Raw genomic sequence first — 17424 nt, forward strand, 5'->3', positions numbered from 1 at the left:
AATATAGTTGTTCACATCAGTTGGACAAAGAGGGAACCATCAACCACAATCCGTGGTGCAATATGGAGGACTACTTGACCTTACCATCTTCCCGAAGCTTTGCCCTCCAGTTCCCCAGGCACAGAGATCAGGAAGCTACCTGACTGGGCCCTTGACCTTGCCATCTATTCCAGCACCCTCAACACCTCTCTGACTTTCAATCCACCCTGTAGTCACAACCTTCCCTCAATTAGATTGAGAAGAGACATTCTCAGTTTGTTTGTTTTTTTTTTCATCCCCAGCACTTAGAACAAGACTTGGCACCTTATGGACACTTAACAAAGGCATTTTAATGCATTCCTGAATTCATTTTGGATTAAATCTAATCCCCTCATTTTATGAGGAAACTGAGGTACAGGAGGTGAAGGTCAAAGTCACACAGGTAGGAAGAGCCAAGATTCAACCTCAGGCTTTCGGACGCAGGATCAGAATCCTTTCCCATCCCTCCCTGAAATCTTCCCCTACCATCAAACCCTTGAACTCTGTGGTCAAAATCCAGATGACAACAAAGTAGCTGGTTTCTTCAAGGTTAAATTGAATCTAAAGATGGGATCTATGAGTGCCCATGGGTCTGCATTTCTGAGCCATAAAACTTGGGTCTTTAAGTCAGTTAGATAGTGAGCTGAGCCTCAAACTCGAGGAGACCTGGGTCCATGTGCTGCCTCTGACACATACTGAACAGGTGGCCCTGAGCACATCTACTCAATACTCTACTTTTTTAAGTCTGCATATTGTTTACCACTTCTAGGTCTATATCCCAGAGATCATTAAAAAAAAAAAGAAAAAGAAAAGGAAAAGAGAAAAAGACCCACTTGTACAAAAATATTTATAGCAGCTCTTTTTGTGGTGGCAGAGAATTGGAAATTGAGGGAATGCCCATCAACTGGGGAGTGTATGAATAAGTTGTGGCATATGAATGTAATAGGATACTACTGTGCTATAAGAAATGAGGGGCAAGCAGATTTCAGAAGAACCTGAAAAGGCTTATATGAGCTGATGCAAAGTGAATTGAGCAGAACCAGAAGAATCTTGTACACAGTGACAGCAACATTATGTGATGATCACCTGTGAATAACTTAGCTCTTCTCAGCAATACAAATGATCCAAGACAATTCTGAAAGATTCATGATGGAAAATACTATCTGCTTCCAGAGAAAGAACCAATGGAATCTAAAAGTGGATTGAAGTATACTATTTTTCATTTTATTTTTTCTTGTTTTTTCCCTTTTGCTCAGTTTCTTCTTTCACAACATGACTAATATAGAAATATGCTTTATGTGATTGCACATATAACATATCAAATTGCTTACCATTTTAGGAAGGAAGAAAAATTTGGACCTCAATTTTTTTTAAATGAATGTTAAAAATTGTCTTTACTTGTAACTGGAAAAAATAAGATACTGTTAAAAAAAAAAAAAGACTGCATATTGTTGATCATAATGTTGGCAGAGGAAAGTTTCCTTACTGGAAGTTTGCTACCACAAGGAAATTACAGGTGGACCACAACAAAATTTTAAAACATACAAACTTGGGACATCAAAGTGGGTTAGCCATTGGGCTTTTAATAATAACAACAACTGACAGAGTCATGAGTTTTGCCCAATGTTTTCCATGCATTCTCAGTTGATTGAGACAGCAGCCCTGTGAGTATCTCAGAACCAGACGGGATCCCGGGGCCAGCTCGTCCAACTCGACCTTGAATGCGTCCTCTCTATGGCAAATCCAACAGCTTGTCAACCAGTCAATCCACTTAGAGCGTCTCTCTCAGTGGGGATCCTACTCACTCAGGAGGCTGCCTATTCTACTTTAGGATCTTAGGGATTCATGAGAAAGTTTGTCCTGCTTCTGCCTCTCTGGCCAGTCCCACCTCTGCCCCCTTTGCTCCTGCTTCTGGCCTCTGGTGCCACTCAGAATGAGGTGAGTTCCTCGGAGGCAAATTTTAGGTGGAGGCATTAACTCCTACAGTTAGGCAGCAATAACAGTATTCGTACCTGGAGGCAAAGATGCAGACAAAGATACAGATAAAGATAAGGATGCCTCCCCCTCCAGCCCAGCCCTGACTCAACTCCTGAGGGTGATGAATTGAAACATTTTCCAAACCTGAGCCTTTAGAGAGGTGAGTTGTCATCAATGTTTTGAAATACTTCTCTAAGGGGATTTGTGGTTTGCTAAATTCTTTCTCTGCAACAGCCCCAGAAGTGGGGTGTGGTGATGCAATTACTTTTTTTTTTGGTTATTTTTAAACTGAATCTGGAGGCAAAGTGACTTTCTGGTAAGGAAATTCCATCTCCCCATTCTCATCTTTTGCTATTATTATTAGACGTGGAGAGCAATGATGGGATAGACAGTGGTCACGTATGAAATCAAAAGAAATGGTCCAATCCTCCCTGTCACCACTTCCATAAACTTGGGCAAATCTTTTTCCCTTATTGGGCCTCAGTTTCTTCCTCTGTAAAATAAGGGGTTTGCGTTACATGGCCTCCAGGACTCCTTTCAGCTCTAAAGCCCTAATCCTCCACTGCACTCTCTGGACCCTTTTGTCCCGCTCCACACATACTCAAGAATCCAGTGACATTGGCTTCCTGGTTGTTCCTCACACAAGACTGTAGATCTCCTGACTCCATTCATTTTCACTGTCAGTCCTCGATTCTGGAAATGCTCCCCTCCTAATCACTGCCTCCTGGTCCCCTTGGCTTCCTTCAGGTCCCCTTCTACAGAAAGCCTTTCCTGACACCCCTGAATCAAGGGACCTGACCATAGCTTGTTTACACATGGTTGTGGGCATGTTATCTATCCCATTAGACCATGAGCTCCTGGAGACTCCAAGGACTGTCCATTCACCTTTCTTTGTATCTTCAGCGCTTAGTACAGTGCAGGGCAATCAATGGGCTATTAACTAATGTTTGGGGGTGTATGAAGTGTTCAGGGAGGATGAGCACCTCTGGTGGGAGGGCTGCTGAGCCCTTTTCAGGGATGCTCATCCACCTTTGGTATCTTTCATACGACTTTCATTTGTGGCTCCAAAAAGTTGTAGCATTCACAGTGACATCCTGGTAAAGCAATCTTGGCAGACAGGCTAAACCAGGCTGAGGGTAACTACAGGCTTTAAACTCAGTAGGAAGTGAGGGGGCTGTCTACTCCAAGCATGTGAAGACGTCCCCCAGTGAAAAGGACACATGGGAATGGTTTATTTCAATAGCCATGAAGGCAGCAGAAGCAAGTGTGGTGGAGTTAGAGCTTGGTCAGACACTCAAGATTCCAAGATCATCCACTGCATCCCAGGATGCCCCGGTGGACATCACTCCATGATGTCATTGGTCCTCTTCTAAAAACAAAAGGCGAACAGCAACAACAATAAATGTTTATTGATTATTTCATTAAGAAAATAATTGAGAGGGAACAGGAGGGAAAATAGATTTTTGTTAGTTGTAAAAATAAATCTAAAAAGAGAAAAAGTCTACTATATGTAAAGTGCTGGCAGCTGTGGAGAAGGCAATGGAATATGAAATGGAGCTAATATTTCTCTCTGGGAAATGAGTCTTAACCCAGGGGAAGCTTAATAACAATAGAAGAAATGTTCTAAGGCAATAGATATACACAAGATTATAGGATCACAGCTTTAAAGCTTGGAGGAACCTTCCAAGTCTAGTTTCACTCATATTAGAGATGAGGAAACCGAGCTTCAGGGGATATCACAGGATCCTAGATATAATAATAATAATAATAAACATTTGTTCCTCAAACCCTGACCCTGTTGACCAACTGTCAATGGGGTTTTCTTGGCAAAGATACTGGAGTGATCTGCCATTTCCTTCTCCAGTGGATTAAGGCAAACAGAGGTTAAGTGACTTGCCCAGGGTCACACAGTTAGTGAATCCCTGAGGTCAGGTTTGAACTCAGGTCTTCCTGACTCTTGCCTCCTGTGGCCACATACTATGCTAAGTGCTTTACAAAGATTATTTCATTTGATTCTCACAACAACCTTGGGAGAAGGATGCTAGGAAGGGTTCTCAGAGACCATCTGATCCAACCTCTTCCTTTTACAGAGAAGGAAATAAAGGCCTAGGGAATGGAAGTATCTGGTCCAAAGGTCACAGCCACAGGCATGGGTTCTGAACCCAGGTCATCGGAGCCACGGCTCCCATAGCTCTTCCTTGAGCCCTAAATGCCCCCTGCCCTCCCAACCCCTTATTGTAATGGCACAAGCTCATAAATTTAAAGCTAGAAAGGGACCGGATGAGGAAACTTATGTCCAAGAACAATAAATGACTAGCCTATGATGCCACAGGTAGCAGAGCCTTTGATGGCAGGACTTCTTGCCCCTTCTCCCCCTCGAAAACCAACCAAACCACACCCTCTTCACTGTTCAGTTTCTCTCCACCTCCAGCTCCAGATCTCTTGACAGGCTGAGCTGCACTTGCTCCTGAATTCTGGAGTGGCTTGAAGCCCTATCTGCATATAGCATCAACCCCCACCCCAACCCCCACAGCACAAATCTGGGGCTTGAAGGGACTGGAAAGGCCATCTAGTGGAACCTATTTTACAGATGGGAAAATGGAGGCTTGAATGACTTGCCCAAGCTGGAACAGGTAGTCAAAGTGGTAGAGTTGGTTCATAGTACAACGCTCCTCCCAGGGTTCCGTTACTGCCCTGAAGACTGATTTTTGTGGCCCTGGGCAACAGAGCAGTTGGAGTGCTTTGGAGATGCCTGGTAAGACAATGGCTGGATGAAAGCGAATTGAAACAGGGAGGATAGGTGGGATATTCCAGGGGTTGGTGCTGTGGGCTTCAAGTGGTCCCAGAATTCAGGAGCAAATGCAGCTTAGCCTGGAGCTCTGTCAAGAGATCTGGACCCGGAAGCTAAGGGAAACTGAACTATGAAGAGGGTTTGGGTTGGGTTGGGTTTTCGAGTGGTAGAAGGGGCAAGATGCCATTGTGGACCGAAGCAGAGCTAGAAGGGTGAGAGCTGCTATGGAAGACGGTGGAGACACAGGCAAAGTCTCTAGCTCTCTTGGCCTTGAGACTGCCCTGCCTGGCCTAGGGTGCCCCAACAAAGTGCTCCCACTCTGCCTCAGGACGACAGCCTCAGCTTTGCTTCATCCTAATGGGCAGGTGGATGGGGGTGGACAGAAGGAAGTGTTCTTGCCCAACAAGCAAAGGACCCTGGCATGAGCCAGGGAGATTGCCTATTGAAAGTAAGAGGTCTCCCCCCAGACTTTTGTGCCTCTTTCAGGCATGTCAGGGAACATCCAGGAGAATGGGTCTGTGTAGACTGGAGGACTGAGGCAGCCACTTTGATGGGAGAGCAACTTCGAGTGGACTTCCTGGCCAATGCACACCTCACTGTGTACATTTTTGCCCAGAAGACCTTCCCGAAATTGGACTATTGGGACATCTGTTGAAAGCTATGATTGGGCACTACCAATGCCAGGTGTGTTGGTAAGAATTCCGTGAGCCCGGCAGCAGCAGAGTGTCTTCCACCTGTGTTGACATGAGCAATGCCTGGCAGCTGCTGTGCCTTGGTTTCCCCGATCCCAGGTTTAACAAGAGAATTGGACCTACACCATCTCCCTTATCCAGAGCTGGGAGGCCAAAATCCCTTAGCACCATATGCTGTGCCTTCAAGTTCAATATATTCCTTTGCCTCCCAGAGGCCCTTTCCCAGAGGCATAAATCTCTATCTGCCTGGACTTGTAATGTTTTGTTGTGTCCTCATTTTCTCCATTTCCCTGGTTGTACTCATTGTGGATGTTGTTTGCTTGGCTCTGCTGACCTCACTGCATCAGTTCATGCAACTTTTTCCATGTTTCTCTGTGTTCAACACATACATCATTTCTTACAGCACAGCAGTATTCCATCAGTAATTCCACAGTAATATTTCAATTGTGACACAATTTCTTTAGTCATTCTCCACCTGATGGTCATCTATTTTGTTTCCATTTCTTAATTATCACAAAAAGTGCTGCCATATTTTGGAGTATTTGGGGAATTTTGTCTTACCAATGGTTTCCTTGGGGTATGAGCCTAATAATGGAATGTCTTGGAGCATTTTTTCGCATGATTGTGAGTACCTTGCAGTTCTTCTTTTGATAACTGTTAATATACTTTGACCGTTTATCTGCTGGGGACTTGCAGCTTGTTTTTTACCATTATCCATTTTTTCCCAAGTTAATTCAAATTACCAAGATATTTTCAACATAAATCATTTCACAAAGATGTTTTCCAAAACCCATTATTTCATTGAGATAGCCCCAAGAGAAATTATTTTACCAAAATATCTTTCAAAAACAAGCCATTTCACCAAAAGTTTTGCAAGAGCAGTCATTTAACTAATGTCTTCCAAGATAAATCAATTCATCAAACTGATTTCCAAGATAGTTCAATTCACCAAGATGTTGCCAAGATAAATCATATTACCAAGATGTTCTCCAAAACAAGTCATTTCACCAGGATATTTTCCATGTTAACTCAATTCACCAGAATGTTTTCAAGATCAATCATTTCAACAAAAGTTTTCCAAGACAAGTTATATCACTTACCCAAGAGTCCTGACACCCTGTCCTTTATTAAAAATACATTGTAATGATGCCTTCTGCTTTACGTCACAGTCACTTCTAGATATTCATATACACGCGAACACACACACACACACACACACACACACACACACACACACACTCTTCCATTTACTGAATGAGCCCCACCTTTTAACAAGGAACAATTAAGGAAAACCACTGGACACAGTGATAGTGCCTGGTGGTGTTTGCAACATTCCTCACCCATAGCTAACCCTAACCTCTCCACTTTAAGCAGTGAGGTTCTTCATATTTTATTTTTCATGAAGCTGAGATTCATTTTGCCTCATTTCTTTAAGACAATGTGAGCTTTTCACTTGAAGAGACTTGGGCCAACTTGCAATAGTCAAGACAAGAGGTGAGGGCCCAAATTTGAGTGGTGGTCATGTGGCCAGGAGAGGGTTCTTATTTGCCAACCCCATGTCTGCAGCGTTGTATTGGGTCTCATTTGCAGGCTAAATGCTCTGCGCTATCCAGATGCTGGAGCAGGCTATGGTGATGGACACCATGCAAACACGCACACTCAGCTAGGCAGCCCCCTGAGAGCCACTGGTCCCAAATCCCCAGCTAAAAGTAACTGTTTATCCAGCATGCAGCCATGAATGTGTGGTCTGGGCATCCTCCACCATGTGAGAGGCACACACCAGGCTCCCCTTGGCACACCCACAACGTACACGCACAACTCCACCAATCCGTGTGTCCCAGCCACCCATGTGGCACAGAATCATTTGTTCTTGCTTGGCAGAAGACATATTGGAGCTATCACTTAGCATGATTAAATTTTACAGGGAAAAAAGCAGGATTTCCCTCAGATCCTCCTGAAAGCTCTTTCCTGTTTCCTAGCATCAATGCTGAGATGTGGACACAGGGAGATTACAGAAGAGGCTGATGACTGGTGCCTCCTTCGTGTTTCTCTAACTACCTCATTGAATTTGAAATCAGAGGACTTGGGTTCAAATCCCACCTTCGCCACTTCCTATGTATAAGACCTTGGGCAAGTCACTCTCCGTCTTTCAGCCTCAGGTTTTTCTGCTTCAAAATAAGAAAGTTCCCTTATAGCTCTAGAGCTGATGACCTATGTCAGGGGCAGGAATCAAGATATCTTTAAGTCCTACCAGAGTAACCCTGTGAGGGCAGTGAGCACCCACCCATACTGGAGCATTGTAAGTGGAGTCCAGGCTTCCAAGCCCTTGACTGCGATGTCAGCTGAGCATGCTCTCAGGACTGCCGGGAACCAAGGAGGCTCTCACTACACTCAGCAGAGCCTGGCTAACCACCATTCTAGACCTTCTGTGCTGCCCCTGGACCAGGAATCCACAAGTTCATCCAGTACCTGTGAAGGCAACATGGCATATAGATCTTGGGTGAGAACTAGACCACTTATTGTCTCCTCATTGATTCTGCTTTTCTGAACCACCTGGGAATGATTTATTGAAAACCACAATCATGGCATAAATATCATGGTCCATTTTAGTCTCAGGTCATGAAATGAATGATCAAATGTCTTCTTGTAGAGGCAGCATAGGGGCCAGAAATGAACAGCCTGTTAAGTTGCTTTAAGATACTATTGATAAGGGTATATGACTTCCAATCACCTTTCAGGAGACCACCAGAAAAGAAACAAAACAAAACAAATTCTGGGTTAAAAATTAATTCCTTGGGGTGGCTAGATGATGCAGTGGATGGAGCACCAGCTCTGGAGTCAGGAGGACCTGAGTTCAAATCCGGTCTCAGACACTTGACACTTCCTAGCTGTGTGACCCTGGGTAAGTCACTTAACTCTGATTGTCTCATCATAAATAAATATAAGTAATTATTTTAAGTTAATTCCTTGTGGAAAAGGAAACAGGCATAAGCAGGGGCAATATCAGCTTTTTACGCTATTTTCTGCTGCTCCTCCCCATCTCCTACCAATTGGAATCTCCCTTTAAAATGAGAAAAACAATTAAGCAAAAAGACTTTTTTTTAAACAGTATATGCAGCATTGCACACTCACAGCAACCCCACCCCACATTCTCTCTTCAGAAAGGAAGGAAATGGATTTACTCGATTGTTCTCCAGGACCAAGATTGGTAATTGTAATTATTGGTTTCTGATTTAGTAAGCCAGCTTCCCTAAGGGCTGTGACTTTCTAGTACACCCCCATAGCACATAGCTGCCTCCTCCGTCATTTTACAGGTGAGGAAACTGAGACCTAGAGATATTGAGCCACTTGTCTGATATCACACAGATAGTAAGTGGCAGAGATGAGTGTAAAATTCTAATTCAGTCCTTCAATCAAGTGAGGTGTCCCTTCTGTAAAATGTCTAGCAGATGACGATCTTATCTCTTCCTCAATCCTTCCAGTCACAATTAAATGTAGTTCTCCCAGTGGAATGTAAGCTCCGTGAAGGCAGGGATTATTTTTTTTTCTTTATGTTTCCACTACCGAGCACATAATAAACACTTAGTGACTGATTAACATAGCCTTATTGAATTGAATTAACAGGGAGCTCACTACCTCCCAAGGACACTCACCCGGTTCTTGGGCAGCTTTTCATTGTTAGAATGCTTTTTCTTAAATTGAGCTTAAATATGCTTCCCTCTACCATGGTTTGGAGCCCCAGAATCATAGATTCTAAGCCAGAAAGGACCTTGGAGGACAGAAAGTCTAACACCTGGATTTTGCCGTTGAGAAAACCAAAGCTCAGAAAAGTTAGTGAAAAATTACACAGCTAGGAAATGTCAGAGGCAGGATTTGAACCCATGTCTTCCTGATGTCAGACCCGTCATGCTAACCAGTACTCCACACATCCTCTGTCGGCAGATGCAGCGTGCACACGTCCATGGCACGTTGTAGACAGACGTCTTGACTTTGCCCCCAAACCTTGTCTTCTCTTTTTTTTAATTCTCAATTTAGCAGAATAAGGGCTCAGCAAAAGCAAACATGAAAATAAACAATTTTAAAATGGCTCCACAGTATAAAAAACAAAGTGAAGAGTGAATTGTTTGCAGTTTCTTTTATTAAATGTAGATGGGAACCGGCGCAGTCCGAGCCCCCGACTTTCCTGCCGGCTTTGGGTCCACTCTCTGATGGCTTTTTCTGCTGGGGACTTCTTCCCTGGGGTTTTCCTGCTGCTGTCGCTGTTGCTCGTCTTGAGCCGCTAGGTCAGGATGGGGATTGTGCTTGTTGGGAGCCCCTCAGCAGCAGGTCGGTGACTCAGAAGCTGTGGATGCCTTCCCTTCCGGAGACAGTGGGGTTAGCCGGGCTCCTCAACTCCCTCAGGACCCAGTGGAAGGGAGTGGATGGGGAGGCAGAGACCTCGAGTTCGAATCCTGCCCCGGGGCTCACCGACTGTGAGATCTTGGGCATATCACCGGACCTTTCTAAAACCCGGTTTCCTCAGTTATAAAATAAAATGACTGGGCGAAATGGCCTCTCCGTTCTCTTCTAGTTCTGGACCTATTAACTTTATATCATTTCTCTTTTCTAGATCTCACTTTGCTCATCTCTAAAATGGGGAATGGATGGACCATACGGCCTTGGAGGTCCCTTCTACCTCTAGAACTGGGATCTTAAGGCTTTCTCCCTTCTCTGAGCCTCAGTTTCCCCATCTGTAAAATGAGAGGCTTAGACTTGATCTGGGTCCTCTCCAATTCTTGACTTAGGATTCCCTAAGCTCTTGTACTTTGGGACCACAGCAATGAGAAGCTTGACCAGGAATGGATCTGTCCTCATTTCATCTCTGTGTCCCATTCTGGGCTGGGACTGGGAGCCAGAAAGGTAAGAGCCCAGAGAGGGGAAGCTGGCAATGTCTCCTCGAAGGAAGACAGTGAGGGGCAGCCAAGGCCGCCATCCACCGTCCTTCGTCAAGGTCTGAGAGACGGAGGGACCCAAAGCAGAAGGGGAAAATAAGCCTCAGACGTCCAGTGGGAGCCCAGTGAAGTGGGCTGTGTGGGAACAGAGGAAGTCAGCTGGGGACCTTGACATTGTTTCTCAGACCACACCCACTTTGAACTTCTGGGGGAATGGACAGGAGATCAGAAAAGGGATTTGCCATCTGCGGAGCCACAGTCTCCCCTCCGTGAATCAGTAGGGTGCTCTCTACAGCGTGCCTCCTCATGTCCTGGCCCTTGAACAGGACGGGAACTGGGAGGGAGCACCAAAGAGTGAGGGTACCCCTGAAGAGGTACCTGATGGGAATCAGGCCTAGTGTTTCTCTTTTACTTTATGAAGCTGCTCTGTGGCTGGTCTTGGGGACTCTGTGAGCCCAGAGGGTTGGACCGCCCCATCTGAGGAGGAGCCCTTTCCCTACCACCCCTTACCCCCTCAGGGGCTCAGAGGTTTCTCTGGTTTGTGTCCAGAGTGGAGCAGCATCTGGTGTGCCCTGCTCCCTGTTGGTTTGTAAAATATATTTTACGGGACCAGAACTTAATAACTGTCAACAAAAACAGACAGACGGCGAAACTTGGGGTAAAAGCTTACCTTGAACCTTTAATCTTGTGTCAAAAAGAACAAAAGAAAGTGACAAAAAAAAAAGGGAAATGCTTTGGCCAGGCTGCCTTACAGGCCTGCCTGAGAACCCGCTAACTCTGGCTATTTCCTGCTTTCTTCCCGCCCCCCTTCTCTTCCCTGTTCCCCACTTTCTTTGGGCTTCCCTTCTTTCTCCCTCCTCTACTTTCATCTGCATTCCTCATTTGAATCCCTTTCATTTGCATTCCTCCCCATAACCTTCTTCCCCTCTCCATTCCCCTTCCTCCTCTTCTTTTCCCCTTACCTTTTTCTCTCCCCTCCCCTCCAGTCTCCTCCTCCTTTCCTTTCTTGTTGCATGTAGTAGTTAGCACCCCAACAGTTCTTTGTGGATTTTATTCTGCATCACCCTGTACAGATGTCCTTGCATGGTTTCTGCTCTGCAGCATACATTTCCTTTTTTACAGCACCACAATATTCCATTGCATTAATAGTTTCCAGTTGTGTTTGTCTGTTTGTTTTGCTATCACAAATAGTGCAACTACATGTATTTTGCACAGATGGGTCTTTAGGTCTCTGCCCTATTTATGATTTGGAGGAGGACACAGACCTAGCAATGGAATGTCTGGTTTGAGGAATGATATGTCTTATGCATCATATATTACAACGAGAGACAATAGAATCTTACGATCTTAAATCATTACTCTCTCTGAGCCTCAGTTTCCCAATCTGTAGGGGATTGGACTTGGCCCCTGAAGCCCCCTCCAGCTCTAAACCTAGGATTCCCTAAACTTTGGGACAGCAGACATGCCTTGACCAGGAATGAGAGAATTGTCCTCTCTGTCTCTCCCCTGGGACTGGGGCTGGGAGCCAGAAAGGTAGAGCTGACAGAGAGGGGAAGCCGACAATGTCTAATCACGGAGGGGTGGATGTAGAGTGAGGAAGAACTGGGTTCCAATCCAACCTTGACACTTAATAAACCTCAACTTCCTCATCTGTAGAATGGAAAGAATAGCAGCATTTACTTCACGTGATTGTTCTAAGCATCAAAGAAGATCACATATGCCAACAGGAAGGCACTATGTTGCTCTCCAATATTTTTGCACCAGTCTGACCCCCGCCCCCCAGCAGAAACGTGGTAGGGAGTTTGGTTCTTCACAGCCTCGATAATCTTGGGTTGCTTTTCTAATAGGCATAACAGGCCTAAATTCACTCTTCTCTGTTTAGTAGGAAGGTTGCGCATCATTCCGTGTGGCTGTCAGCACATGTCATTCCGCCCTTATTAATCGTCTGTTCGTGTTCCTTGCTCCATTGAAGCATATTTATTCTCCCATGAATATTGCTACAGAAGCAGAGACCCAGAGCACAAAGACAGCTTAGAAGACATCTAGCTTCCCTCCCTGGTCAGGCTCACCGGGCGGAAGGAACTTGGCTAAGCACATCAGGGTAAATGGCAGAACCGGCATCTGAACTCAGGACCAACGTCTCCAGATCCAGGACGTTTCCTCCTTCATGAAGCAGTCACAGAGACGCGTCTCGGCTCCCCGTCGGCTTTTGTGTCCCAAGCATGTGTGTGTATCCGGGGGTGGGGAAGTTGGGATTTCAGGTCGTCTGAAAGGGGAAGGACAAATGATTTGAAATATATTCCCGGGGCCCTCCTGTCTTCCATGCCTTAACCGAAGTGGGCCCATGCAGTACGTTATTGTGAAAAGAAGGGGCCCCTTTGGGGGGGGGAGCTTCACTGGGAGAGGGGACTACTGCGCTGGATTCCTGGGAGGAAGAACAAAAAGATCTTGACAGACAGATTGGAACGATGAGCTGAATCTACCGAGATAACATCAGAGGGGGAATTACAGACAATCCAATCCTTGGAATCAATCAATCACCTTTATACGTATAAGATGCAGGTGGGTCACACTTGGACAGCAACTTGTCTGAGAATGATCTGGAGTCTTTAGTGGACCACAAGCTCAGTAGTGGGACGTGGCTGCCACATGGAAGCTCATGGGATCTTTGACTTGGACTTTTTTTTTTTAAGGCAGTTGGGGTTAAGTGACCTGCCCAGGGTCACACAGCTAGTAAGTGTCAAGGGTTTGGTCTGAGGTCGGATTTGAACTCAGGTCCTCCTGACTTCAGGCCCAGTGCTCTATCCGCTGTGCCACCTAGCTGCCCCGGATCTTTGACTTCTTTAAGAGAATAGTGACATCCAGGAAAGAGTTAACAGTCTCTCTGTGCTCAGCCCAGGTCAGGCCACGTCTGATGTACTGGGTTCAGTTCTAGGTACCCTATTGGGGAAAGACATTAAGATGCTGAAAAGTGTCTGGAGGAGGAGGTGCAGGGTGGTGAAGGACCATGGACGGTGAAGATTGGTTCAAGAAACGGGGGTTATTTAGCCTTGAGAAAGAAAGACTTGAAGTGGACTTGGGTTTCTGTCTTCAAGTATCTGAAGGGCTACCATGTGGTTAGAGGAAGCTAGGGTCGGGGTGGGGGTGAGGAGACCACAGGGCATAGAGCAAGGAACCTAGAGTCAGGGAGTCTTAAGTTCAAATCTGGCCTCAGAGGCTGTCTGATCCTGGACAAAGTCAATTAACCTCTGTCTGCCTCAGTTTCCTAATCTGTAAAATGAAGATAAACTATAGCGTCTATCTCCTAGGATTGTTGTGAGGATAAACGAGATAATAGTTTTAAAGTACTTTGCCAACCTTAGAGCACCACAGAAATGAGAGTTGTTCTTGTTGTTAGTCAGCTCCTTTCGGCCCCCAAGAGCAGAAGCATGAACAATGGGTTGGAAGTTCCAAAGAGGTAAATTGAGGCTTGATGTAAGCAGAGATTTTCCAACAATGAGATCAATCTAAAGTGGAATTCGCCACTTCAGGTTGTAGTGGGACTTCCTTCAATGGAAGCCTTCATAGAAAATCATTTGTTAGGTATCTTATAATAATGATTGGGGTCTGGCTCCCAAGTTTTTCCCCTGAAATTCTGTGAATGAATGAAAAAGTACTTATCATGCACTTACTATGTGCCAGGACTCATGAGCACTGTGATTACAGAGACAAAGGCATCACTTTTTTTGTTTGGCTCCAGAGGAAAGGAAAAGGTGGCAAATGGGTGGTAATTGAAGAGAGGCAGGTTGAGTCAATAGGAGGAAAACTTTCCCGATGATCAGAGCTGTTCCAAAGTGGATGGGGCTAGCTACCTCCAGAGATCAGTGTCTGCCCTCAAGCAGCTTACATTCTAATGAGAGAAAAGAACCCAGAAAGTGAAGTAAGAAGGGGAAATGAGAAGACATGGTTTGGAAATGGCTAGGAAGGGATGAGGAGGTGAACATTCAACTCTCAGGATCCCAAGGGCAGGGTCCAAGTGATGGTGGGAGAGGGTTGAGGAGAAGGTGAGTTAAGTCTTGTCCATTGACTCCCCTACCTGGCCTAGGGAATAACTTAGCAATGGTAAATTTCAAAAGATCTCCTCAAAAGATCAAAAGATCTAACTTTCTAGTTAGAGAAGTCTAGACCAGCCTTGACAGCCAGGGTCAGAATCTTCTGGTCATTTAGGGACACACTCAATATCCCAGGCTCTGATCCCCTGATCGCAGTCTCATGAAGTGTGAGGCATTCACAGACATCATTCTGGACTCCCATGCTTTCTCCTCCTTGGATGAGTCTTTCCCATTTTTAGTATGGTCAGACCAGGATCTCTCTCTGAGCCTGAGAAAAAAATATGTCATGGGACTTTGCCTGGGAGCCGACCCTGGTCTGTGTTGGTTGGCATTTGGGAGTCTGTTTGTGACAACCACTTGCACCTGTCATACCCAAAAGTGGCTGCAGTCTGGAAGAGCAAGCAAACCAAGGTCAACAGGCAGGGCTCCCAGGAACTAGAAAGTGTAGATGACAAGTAAACCTACTTACCCTTCGGACTATTCATCACAGTCAGTTAGTCGATGAGTCAACAAACATTTCTTTGGGGCTTACTCAGTCCCAGGCACTATGCTCTCAACAGAAGCCATCTCTGTGACTGTTCCAGTCCAACAGGTACCTCCACAAGAATGTCTCGACCAGGTGCCCCAAGTGATGATCCAGCCTTTGACTGGACCCCTCCATGGAGGAGAAGCCCTGATCTCTGGAGGTAGCTAGCCCCATCCACTTTGGAACAGCTCTGATCATCGGGAAAGTTTTCCTCCTATTGACTCAACCTGCCTCTCTTCAATTACCACCCAATTGCCACCTTTTCCTTTCCTCTGGAGCCAAGCAAAAAAAGTGATGCCTTAACACTGCTTAAAACCTAAGTATGCACATCCATGCACCCACTTCCTATCAAGCAATGAGAACAGAATATTAAGACAGTTGCTGAACAGTGTCTTCCAATGCATTCGTTTACTCGGCAATCATTTATGTGTAGGATGCACAGAGCTAGGCACAGAGAGAAATAACAGAATTAGATACTTGAAATATTAATTTGTTAAATATCAAATTTTGAGACTGGTACAGAGACCAGAGGTCACTACCAATAGTAACTACCATTTACATAACTGCTTTAAAGTTTACAAAGCACTTTGTTAATATCTCATCTGATCTTTACAACAGCCCTGGGAGCTGCCATTATCCATTTTACCGATGAGGACACTGCGGCAAACAGAGATTAAGTGACTTATTCAAAGGCCACACAGGCAGCACGTGTCAGAGGCGGGGTTTGAACCTGGGTCCTATACCTCAATAATGCTCTCTCCACTGTACCATCCAGTCTCTTGGCCAGGTTCAGATCTTGCCTCTGACACACCCAGCAGTCCTATAACCATGACCAAGTCATTTGCTTGCTCTCAGAGTCCTAAGTGTGGCTACTTCACAGGCTTGTTGGTGGACTCAAATGAGAGTGTATGTAGAGTGCTTTGTAAGCCTTAAAATGCTACAAAAAGGCCGGATGTTGTCGTTGTTGTTGTTATTATTATATATCACACAGTACTAATTCACTATTATTCTTCTATATCACACAATATTAATTCATCATTATTCTATCTATCCTTCAAAGCCCAGTTCCGATCTCACCATTCTCTGGAAGAGCGCCACACTGGCCCAGAGAGGTAGCCTGGAACAGGAGGCTGAATGCAGGACGACGTCAAATCAGGATGATAGGGGTTGGAATCCTATCTGTGACACTCACTAGCTAGATGACCCTGGCCAGGTCATTTTTCTGAACCTATGTCTTTCTTTCAAAAAAAATTAGGTTTGATTGTTGCTCTTCAAAAATTATTGGTGTTCTGTTTTTGCATCAGACACATTTACAGATAATTCCTACTTCGTCCGAGATCTCTTGTAACAAAGTAAACTCAAGCAAAACTACAGTGACCTCGTCTGCAAGTTCAGGCAGCAGCGCACACATGACCCTGTTTCCTCAACTGTAAAATGGGAATGATAAGCTGTAGCAAAATAGGAGAGGGAAGGGAAAGGAAGGGAAGGGGAGGAGAGGGAACCCACAGTTGGAAGCATGACGTGGAATGAGGAACAGAGACTAAGAAGGAGCAGTTAAGCAGGTGGGGGGAGAACCAGGAGAGAGTCATGTCATAAAAAAGCAGAGAGGATGACAGTGGTCAATGGTGCAATCAGTGCTCTTACTGTTGCCATTTTACAGATGAGCAAACTGAGGCTCAGAGAGAAGCGACTTGCCCATGATCACACAGCTACAACATTTACCAGAGGCAGGATTTGTGCCCAAGTTGTCAAGGCTTGGAGGCCAGCCTTCTCTCTCTACCGTAACCACATTCTCCCCCTTGAAGAGACATGTATTTTCTGACTTGGGAAATACAAAATCCCATCATTCTTGCTGCAAGCCTATTGGTTTAAAAGCTCTCCAACTTCTTCCTAAAGAAACATGAGTTTTATGATGACATATTTTATAGCCTTCTTCCACTGAACTCTCCTGAGAGCCTTTTACAGACCTACGGAGAGATTCCTCACATTTTTTCCCATTGGTCTCTGGGGAGGAAATTGCCCTTTCTAGCCACAGGGTGCAGAGGATGATGGCGCCCTTTCTGTGGCCGTCCATTCATATGAAGGGAAGTCAGGTCACTTGAGTCTAATCTGAGGTGTTTCCTTTTCCCTGGGGCCAGCTAGGGTAGGAAAGGAGGGAGTCCAGAACCTGGATTTTGCCTACCAGCTGGGTGAGTAATCATGCTAACGTCAGCTGGCCAGGGTTCCTCTGCTCTTGGCCTTGGAGAGAATAAACACAGCAACTAAAAGAACCCAGTTTTTAAACAAAGCAGTCCGCTTCTTCCAGGTTTAACACCAGGCATTGTCATCACAGAATAAACAACCTCATCCTTTACTTGAAACAAACAAGGTACCACCTTGGCATCCTTCCCCTCAAATT

General features: G+C 45.3%; 1 pseudogene; it reads left to right on the forward strand.

Annotated features, from left to right (window-relative positions):
* The window catches only part of LOC114052598, a 48781-nt pseudogene extending 43340 nt beyond the window's left edge, over positions 1-5441 (forward strand).
* Positions 5442-17424: the final 11983 nt, after the last annotated feature.

This window comes from Vombatus ursinus, unplaced genomic scaffold (genome assembly GCF_900497805.2).
Source record: "Vombatus ursinus unplaced genomic scaffold, bare-nosed wombat genome assembly UNPS02014808.1, whole genome shotgun sequence".
Classification (NCBI taxonomy): Eukaryota; Metazoa; Chordata; class Mammalia; order Diprotodontia; family Vombatidae; genus Vombatus; species Vombatus ursinus.